This window comes from Magallana gigas, chromosome 4 (assembly GCF_963853765.1).
Source record: "Magallana gigas chromosome 4, xbMagGiga1.1, whole genome shotgun sequence".
Classification (NCBI taxonomy): domain Eukaryota; kingdom Metazoa; phylum Mollusca; class Bivalvia; order Ostreida; family Ostreidae; genus Magallana; species Magallana gigas.
Genome location: NC_088856.1, coordinates 39931471 through 39941185, shown reverse-complemented (window position 1 = coordinate 39941185; position 9715 = coordinate 39931471). Strand labels below are relative to the sequence as shown.

The window sequence follows — 9715 nt, the reverse complement described above, 5'->3', positions numbered from 1 at the left end:
TTAACACATAGTAAAATAAAGTAACTCATTTATATCGATCAAAACTTTGATGACCCCGATTCGATTGATTTGCGCATTAAGAAAATAAAATGCATGCCTCAATAGCGTTCATTTAGTTAGGAATCTGAACACATTTTGCGAATATATAGGTATGTAATAAGATTATTTAGAGAAGATTGAGAATAGCAGTGTTATAAATTATATTTGCTAAACAAATGCACCTTACCAGACTTTTGAAACTCATAATGCTTCTTTCCCTTTTGATATGAAAAATCATATGATAATGTATTTAATATTACACAAAGGTTTCTGTTTTGTGTCTCGAATTTAAAGTTGTATGCAGCATATTGCATAACTGACGAAGCCTTACGTAAAGTAAGAGATTTTTTGAGAACTTGCACAGAATTTGAAGAATATTTTTACATTCATGAATTACATATACACACATGGATTTTGCGAAATTTTATATTCTAATAAATATGTTGCAACTTCATGTACGAAAAATGATATGCGTAGTCTTGGCTTCTCTTAAAAATGTCAAGGTTTGCGCAGTTTTGAAATACAAACTTTGCTAGTCGTGATATGCATAGCTATATTTAGGTTTATGTTTTACGATTTACCGTTAGTGTGAACGTAACAGGAAGTAAACATATCAATTAACATGTCCAACCATAGGACAGCCGTTTACAGAGATAATTTGGTCAGTGAAATTTGTAAACAATTATTTGCTAGTCAATATAACTTTAACTCTTTCAACTGGTTATAAATTTTGTCTATAATTTGTTCATTTAAAATTGTATTATTTTATATACGTTGTAGGTATGTGCCCGAGATTTTTTAAAGCTGTACTTGCCCATCCCCATTCAATATTTGACAATAAGCGTCTACGTAGATTTTTGATTGTTAATTTTTTCACTATAATATTGTAAAAAAGTTGGGTTTTTTTTATTTCGATATAACTATTCAATCAGTATTACAGTACATTATTACAGTACATTATCCCCTTTCTTGAGCCATAAAAGAAATAAAATAAAAACTAATCAAGTAAGGAATGCAATTTACACAGATAAAACAAGTGTTCAATTCACGTAACAACCATTAGTGATGTTTGATCCACATCTACATATATAGGGGGAAATTTAGAGCAAGTTCACCGTGACGACATATTAAGTAAACTTTCTTTTGTATTGTTTTTTGCTTCTCGGTAGAATGCAATGTAATTGAGGTGTATAATTTTTGACTCTTACAAAAGCTTGTGAGATACTCAGAAAGTGTCTTCAATCTTCACTTAAATGTACATCTACGAGTAATGTAAGCCATTTTTGGCACAGCACTACGAGGGCAAGAAAGCATGATGCTGGGATGCTGCCCAAAACATCTCTTGATGAATATATTGATTTAGTTCGTTATTTTTCATGTGAACTGGTTCTTAAGGTGGAATAACACATTTTTGAGAAATGGCTGACTTCTGATCGAAACAACATTTCGTTTTATTAAAAGGATTTTATATACGGTAACTTGAAACTTACTTCAAAGCCTTGGGAGATTAAGTATCAGGCTTGTGGTTTGTACATCCTGATTTCAGATCCCGCAGGGGCTACTTCCTGAATAAAATTTTTTACATATTCATTTTTTTAAAATTCCAATCTGTAATGTTTGACGTATGTACAGTTTATTTATCTTTTTCCAGGTGTATTATTCCACCTTAACGTTTGCTTAATTCGCATGCTATTACATGTAAGTTGGGCATAAAGTGGAATTCCCTTTTTAACCAGACGAATTTGTGCATATCTGTATACAGTAAAAGTTAACATGTAATAAATGTCCTGGCTAAATTAGAAGACAAATACCGGTATCAATCATATTTACTTTAAATGATTTTTATAATTAAAATGAGCATGGTAATTACAAAAATTGTCAACAGATTTCTTTGGTCTCACAGTCTTGAAGAAAGGACGTAAGTTGTTGCATAGTACACATTCGTGGCTTATACATTTTCTTTTTGAATCTTGTGTTTAAATCAAACAGGCATTGTCCTGGACTACACCACATTCTTGTAGAATTGACCTATGTTTTTAATAATATTTAGGAGATTTTCACCCGTTTTACAACAGAATGTTTTTTTTAAATTATACTGAAGATGGTGACAAGATTTGTAGTCAGAGATAAGGTTGTGCTCAGCGCCCCGCATTTGGTATCCTAGTTTACTGAAATGAAGTATGTTGAGCAAACTGTTTGCTATTTATTAGCTTATCATAACACAGTTGATAACTATTGAAATAGATTTCTAAACCATATCATGCATGTCCTGATTTATGGTAATCAAGTCTTAGTACAAAGTACAAAGTTACTAGTAGGTTTGATAATATTCCATTTTTTTTCTTCAAATTCAGTTGACTAATATCAAGACTTTTATTCAGCAGATTACCATTTACATGTATTTCAAGGTAAGAATAATATATTTGTCAACTGCTAATAAACTTGGATCACTTTTCCGTAGGCTGTTACATGAACACTCAAGTAATAGAGAAATGAAAAAAATATATATATATATTGTCAAGAGTATTCTTGTTTTTATTTCCGAAAGACACACCAACAGTAAAAATTAATAAATACATTTCTGTTAACTGCAATGAATTTTTATGCTTATAAGAAACTTTTGTTATTAAAACTTGACACTGCATTCGTCATTCTGCTCTTTAAAAAAACAACAACACGTACACAAGTAGTCATAAGAAATACTATATACAAAGAATATCTGTTAAAAAACACATGCCATGAAAATTTGTTACTGTGAATCATAAAATACATAATAACTATAAGATGTATTAGATAATGCATTCAATATTTTAAAAAACATAACATGATCAAATTTAAGTAGTCTTAAACTCAAGTAAGATGTCAAATTTACTCTATATTTGATGTACAAAGAAAGCGTACATTTATTAGACACTGTAAATCTAAAATCGATTTTTTAAAATACTTTTTTATATATAGATATATTTTTTTTCTTTACTTTTTTTAATTAGTTTTCTATTTTTTTTATTTTGCAGGGGTAGGATGGGGGGGGGGGAGGGGTAGTGTTCACTTTTTTATTTTAACAAGTTTAGTATGTTTATCGATACACCCAACGACATGAAGTACACAATGTATACACAATATTACACTAAATAAGGTTTTATTTTTTATCGGCATTGAACACTTGAAACAATTTGTGACACTTCCTATTAAAACAGATAACAAAGCATTCAGGGAAGAATTAATTCTTACTGATAATTTGCGATAAATATTTTCTTTTTTTACTATTTTCTTTTAATTCTACAACGTAAAATTGGTATTTTTTCTCACCTTGACTACTTTTGTTGAAATATTAATTATCTTATAATGAAATAAATAATAATTATATTATTATTTTTATAATCAATTCAATAATATGGGTTACAATTATCATCAACAAAAATGCGACGTCGACCGAGGCGAGGTCAGTTGTTTTGTTTTGTTTTTTGGGGGTTTTTTGTTTTTTTTGGTTTGTTGGAAATGTGACAATTTTTAACCTTTCACTAGCTTATTTACAAAATTAATGGTGTTTTTTTTTTTTTGAAATATTGATTTCATTCACATTATACTAAACCCAAAAATAATGTTTAACATGTAGAAAAAAAGTCCAATTATACATGTAAAGCCAGAGGATTTTGATGTGCATTGAATCTACTCGCAGACATAGGAGGCAACCATGCTGAGATATGGGTCTATGGTTTGATACAGCTTTTTACCGATAGATGGAGCAACACTCCATCCATACTTAACAGCATTTTTTGAAATCAAACTTTCAACAAAGCCGTTTTTCGTTATTATGTAACCCTTTGCGTTGATTAAAGCGATGTAAGCTTTATCAGCAATAGATCCAGGAACTATTCCCGAAGATGTGATGCCAAGCATTGGTAAAATTACCACTTTGAAGAAGATAAACCCAGCAATGAGAATCCCACCCTTGACCACATAGTGACATACTGACGTCTCTGCAACTTTCAACTCTGTTCCATCTGAGTGAGCTACAAGAAGAAGTGCATGTTCACATGAAAGAACCCAATCAAACGCATATATATGAATAAATTAAGTTGTCAATGTTGAGCTGTAATATTCAAGCAAGATGTGTACGTAAATATACAAATCAATTTGCTTTAATTTTAAAAAAAAGTATGAGATTACTTTAATTACATAAACAACAATTTACAATTAAATGAAAGCCATACGTTGATTAGGATTGATGATTTAGGAATGGTGAAACGTGTTCTTTCCCTAATTCAATATGGTATTATATCATACCTTTTAGAACTGGTATTGAACAAATCAGGATCATGTGAATGAATGTTATAGCTCTGAAATACATCCTCCTGTTTAAAAGAATATTTTACTTAACGAAGATCGATTAACTAATTAAACCATACCACCTTTTTTGCTCAAGTCCAAAAAAAAAATATATACATAAATTAATATAAATCCAGTTAAAAGTTATTTACTTCAATCATTGACAACTGTGGTATGCAATTGTTCCGTTTATTGTTTTCAAAGTACAGTCATATCAAATTGGTAAGAGTTTAACATTCACTTGGCTTCATTCTTTCTACAAGGTTCAATCAATTAAACTTGAATGATTTATTTTTAGATATGTGGGAAAACGCATGATCTAGCTGTTAGGTGTCTCTATAAATAGATAAGGGGAATTGGTTCTATATTTTTAGTCCTTTGAATTGTGATAAACAGACGGCAGACGCGGTGCTCTTTAAAAACAAAGCAAACATTACATGGTAGCTTATATCTGATTGTCTATAAACATGAATTAAATGGAAAATATTTATCAATGACTTGGGCTGTCAAATTCTCCTTAAGAGATAAAAGGGTCGCAATATAAGTATGCGAAGTCAATATTTTCCTCTTTTTTTACGCACTGATAAACAAGACTTAATGACACTATGCAATAATAAATCAGTTGATAAGTCGTTCAACAGAGTGCATATTATTTTACAAAATTAGTTTACGTTAAGATGAATAAAATGGAATACTCATAAAACCTCCTTTAACCCCCCCCCCCCCAAATAAAAATACATTACGAAGTCTACTCTAATAGGTTAATTTTCTTTGTTTTGGTGGTTTTTTTTTTAATTCTTACCAGTCTTTTATTACTTTAAAAATAAAACATAAAAAAAAACATCTGCTGCAGCAGTGCTTGAAAAATATAACTTATTACTTGTAATAACTAAATGAATAAATAAATAAATGCACTATAATAGAAAATAATTACAACTTAACATCGCCAAAATATCTGAACAAACTCTAATTATATAGACGTTAAATAACAAAATGAATTTTTAAAACAATCAAAAGGTGAAACCTACCTTAAGTTATTTTGTTTTCTTCTTGTTGTCTTTTAAACTGCAGTATGTGAATAAAATGCATAAAACCTAATAGATTGTTATATCTTTTTATTTAACTTTATTGATTGATGATTAATTTTAACACACGTAATACATGTATCAACGAATTCTAAAGCAATAATAATGAACTTAAATCGTTTTAATAAAGTTTAGCATAAGTAATAGAACGAATTTAAAAGCAGTACTAACGAACAGATACTAATCGTTTGATTGTTCTGCAATTGTTTTAATTAGGCATATAAAAATAAAACAAACCAACATACCTCTGTTAGATACCAATAGCGAACAGATATGTAGGTCATGGATTCGGAGCATGTCTTAATCTTTAAAAAGTAGGAAACGTGACTATATTTTATTGGCTGTTTATTTTAGTGAATTGAACTAAATATAACACATTGGTATTTCCTTAAACAATAAAATGGATTCAGGGAATCGAAAGTGTAAAACTTCGTATACTGGTTCTTTAGAATGCATCATAGTGAGAGTGTAACACCCTGTAAATTCGAGAGATCTTTTTTTTTAAATGTGATATTTTCAAGTTCGACATATCGTACACATAATTATCCTTTACATTACAAATCTAAAAGAGTTTTTATATAGTGTGTTGTCACGTCGAGTTTCTTAAAGGATATATGTTTTACATAATTTTTTAAACAAGTAGAAATAAATGCATCTACCATTATCATGTTCTATCATTAAGATTTCATGCGATTTGGAGCGAACTTATTTGTTTAACCCGTCCTTCTGTCAGCCAGTCTGTCAATCTTAGTGAGTTTTTTTTTTTTTGTCATTGCATTTCCTTTGAAACAACTAAACAATAATCTTAAAACACTTTGTAGTTTAAATGGATAATATTTGAAGGAAATTTTTGTTCCTTTATGTTTTAAGAGTTAAGTGGAAATTGTTCCACTTTTATCTTAGAAACAGCCTTGAAACTACTTAGTAACAAAATATTAATGTTATTAAACTCTTAAGTTTACCTGCAAATAATCTGTGAATAGCATTTTTGAATAAACATTTGATTCCATAATCGTATAAAGATTTGCATCGGTTGAACTAGAATTATATGCTATGATGAATGCACACATGATGAATGCACACAATATATATAAACAGTATAGCAGCTTAACTCCACTAAAACCGTTGAAAAAGGCCCATTACTTTTACAGTAAATACACAAAAACTATATTGAAGAGAATATTTACAAGAAATTTAAATTGGTTTGTTAAATTTTATTTTGTTAGTTTTAATAGAGAAGCTTTGCAATAATTCAATAAAAAAAACTGAAACATGAAAACAGTTTGTCAGCAAAATTCTTTGATACAATTTATCTAGAGGCAGTCATGATTACAAGGTAATTGTTTAGCTCTTAAACCCTAAATGTAGAAGCGTAAAGTATGTATATAGCTTGCTGACTTTTGCTTCATTTTATATAATGGCCTTTCGAATATTAAATGCCGCTACAATTTGACATAGGAAACAACTATTGTCCTATTTGGTTGTTCTTTATATATTTAACTTTATGTCTTATATGCGTTAAAAATTATATATTCAAATTGCGTAATTTAATGGTTTTACAAAAGCTTGATTTGCTTCCAAGACAAATTCTCGCAAACAATTGCGTTTCCTTAAGATCGTACCTTATTCATGGGCGTTTCGTATTAATTTGTTGGGTATCATTACGTGGCAAATGGTTCCTGCTAGGCCTCATGTTTCTTAACTCCTGATCGTTTTTTTTTTTTGGTTGGGGGGGGGGGGGGCACTTTGTCCGTTCTGTTCAGGAGCGCCTTACCACGAACTGAAATAATTATGTTAGATCTAAGTGTGTTGCGTTGCGCGTATGATATGCTCTATTTAAGTTAATCTAACAAAGAAGATACTTATTTTTACGACTTTATGTATATCATTCCTAACAAAGGATTATGCTACTGTAATTTTTTTTTGGTTTAACATATCTTGTTATTACGACTTTTATATATTATGCATGTGTGTAAGAAAAATATTCAAGAAAAACAGCATAGAGGAGGAGGAGGAAATACTTTTATAACATTGACAAAAAGTTAATCCTCTAGAACTTTTCTTGCAAATGAGTGAATGATTAAGATTTTAACTATATTACACATGGTCAGACAATTTAGGATATCTGAAAAAAGAAAGACTTTCAGAGGCCTTTCCACTCAAAACATTTCACATTTTGAGAATTCAACTGATATCTACAATGTATATAGCTGTCAGTGTATACTTTTAAGAACATACATATATAAACCCCATTTTTATCACTCTAATAAGGAATAAGGAATCATTATTTTGAATGTTATTAAATCCAATAAAGCTCAAAGGACTTTATTATAGATTTGATCCCGCCCGTTCGTATTTGATCAACTCAAAATATTCAAAGAATGATTCCTTATGACTTATAACATAATACTTTTCAGTAATAGTGTACGATTATTAGTAAATGATATAAAATAGTTCTTGATGAAATGTATTGAAACATACATAAGGTAAGCGTTTCGTAGTGTTTTCACAGACGAATACACTATATAGTAAATGTAAATGTCATTAGTAAATTCCTTATTGTACAAACAAACTACTGTGGAATCATCAATTTTCGTGGGGCCAATTTTCGTGGATTGCTGAAATTTTATAGGTTCGTGGGGGCGTAATTTCGTGTATTTTCGTATACCTACAAAACGAAATATGACTTTATAACCCTAATATATTATTCGTGGAGGATGTTAATTCGTGGATGAGAGGTACCCACGAAATCCACGAAAATTGAGCCACCACGAAATCTAATGATTCCACAGTAATTGTCGTACGTGTATTATATGGACTGACTTGTCTATTAAGTTGTTTGCGCACATGGTTTAACACCTCTTTTTCACGATTCCATTGCTTGAAGAATTTCCAAATAACAATTTCCCTTTTATACCAATCCATATCTCACATTCCTTTTGTTTCTTTTGTCTCTGATTACGTTATCGAAAAAACAAAATGCCGACCAGGCTTTTGCGTCAAAATCATTTACACGTACGTACATAAAGTTTTTGAACACGATATAAGTGGGTTTTATATGCGTTTGAGTTATAATTCTAATATTGTATTTTTTTAAGAAAGTTTTCAATTTTAAAAGCTTGATAAAAAAACACAAACAATTCTTTCTTTAAAACTATTAATTTCATACCGCTAGGGCAAATATTGCGTTTACAGTTGTTGTCATTTTCCCTTTCTTTAGATTTCGATTGATAGTGAAATCGCAATAAATCAAGAAAAAAATGTTTACTTTCGCTCGAATTGATTCACGACAGTGTTCTACACCCAGGTATTTTATAAATACGAACCAAAATTATCCAATTATCCGTTATTGGAGTCGTTAAAATTTTAATATGGCTTATGATTAACTTGATAACACGTTATGTCAGGGTTCAATGATAATCGGGTACGATCATCTAAAACGAAGGGGAACTCAAGGTACGCTAACTGAACAGGGCCCCCATATCATAATTTGTCCCGTTTTTAAATACAAATACTGTCATTTCATTATTGTGAGAAACTGTCGCCTCAAAGACTTGCTCCTAATAACGGGTCATGTGTTTCATTACTTTTAAAAAGGGAGGGGGCACATAATCAACCACATTTAAAGAGTTGGTTTATTGAAGAATTATTCTGAATAAGAAGGAATCACTTCAGAGCTTAACAACACTTATTATTGAAGTCATGCAGTGGACAGAGGGATCTATACTCTCCGTTTTTCTTTTTATTTTGTTCGGTAAGTTCAACACTTTTTTATTTAAATATTGAAGTTTGATTTGGTAAAAAGCTGTTTGTCATGTTTGAATAACCATTTCTGTTTTATACTTTATGCTACAATAATAGTTACTGTATTTAAATCGAACATGTATTCTGAAGTTGTGTAAATAGTATCATCAGGGGTTTTTGTTAATAATATATCGCTTAAAAGAATAACAAACCAACATTAATGTACCCTCCCCCTCCCCCGGAATATTTTATTTTAAAAAATCTCAAATAATGTATAACTTTATAGGTTATGGTAGAGAATGGTAGAGAATGTAAATGTTAAATCATGAAACTATACTATTCTTATACTCTCAATATCAATCAGCTAAATAATATTAGTGTGTATACATACCTTTAAATATTTATTTGCTGGCATTTTTCCATAAAAGGAGAACAGATAAGAAAAGTACCAAAGCCAGTATACATGAATGCCATTACGAGGTGTTCTAAATTGAACTTCATCTTTTGTAGTATTTGAC

At 30.0% G+C, this 9715-nt stretch overlaps 1 long non-coding RNA gene across 1 annotated transcript; it reads right to left on the bottom strand.

Moving 5' to 3' along the window:
- Positions 1 to 2553: 2553 nt before the first annotated feature.
- Positions 2554 to 5807, bottom strand: LOC105340564 (uncharacterized). Its single transcript, XR_902175.4, has 4 exons — positions 5699 to 5807; positions 5397 to 5433; positions 4327 to 4394; positions 2554 to 4052 (listed from the first exon to the last, which is right to left on the bottom strand). It is a non-coding gene; the product is annotated as an uncharacterized lncRNA (long non-coding RNA).
- Positions 5808 to 9715: the final 3908 nt, after the last annotated feature.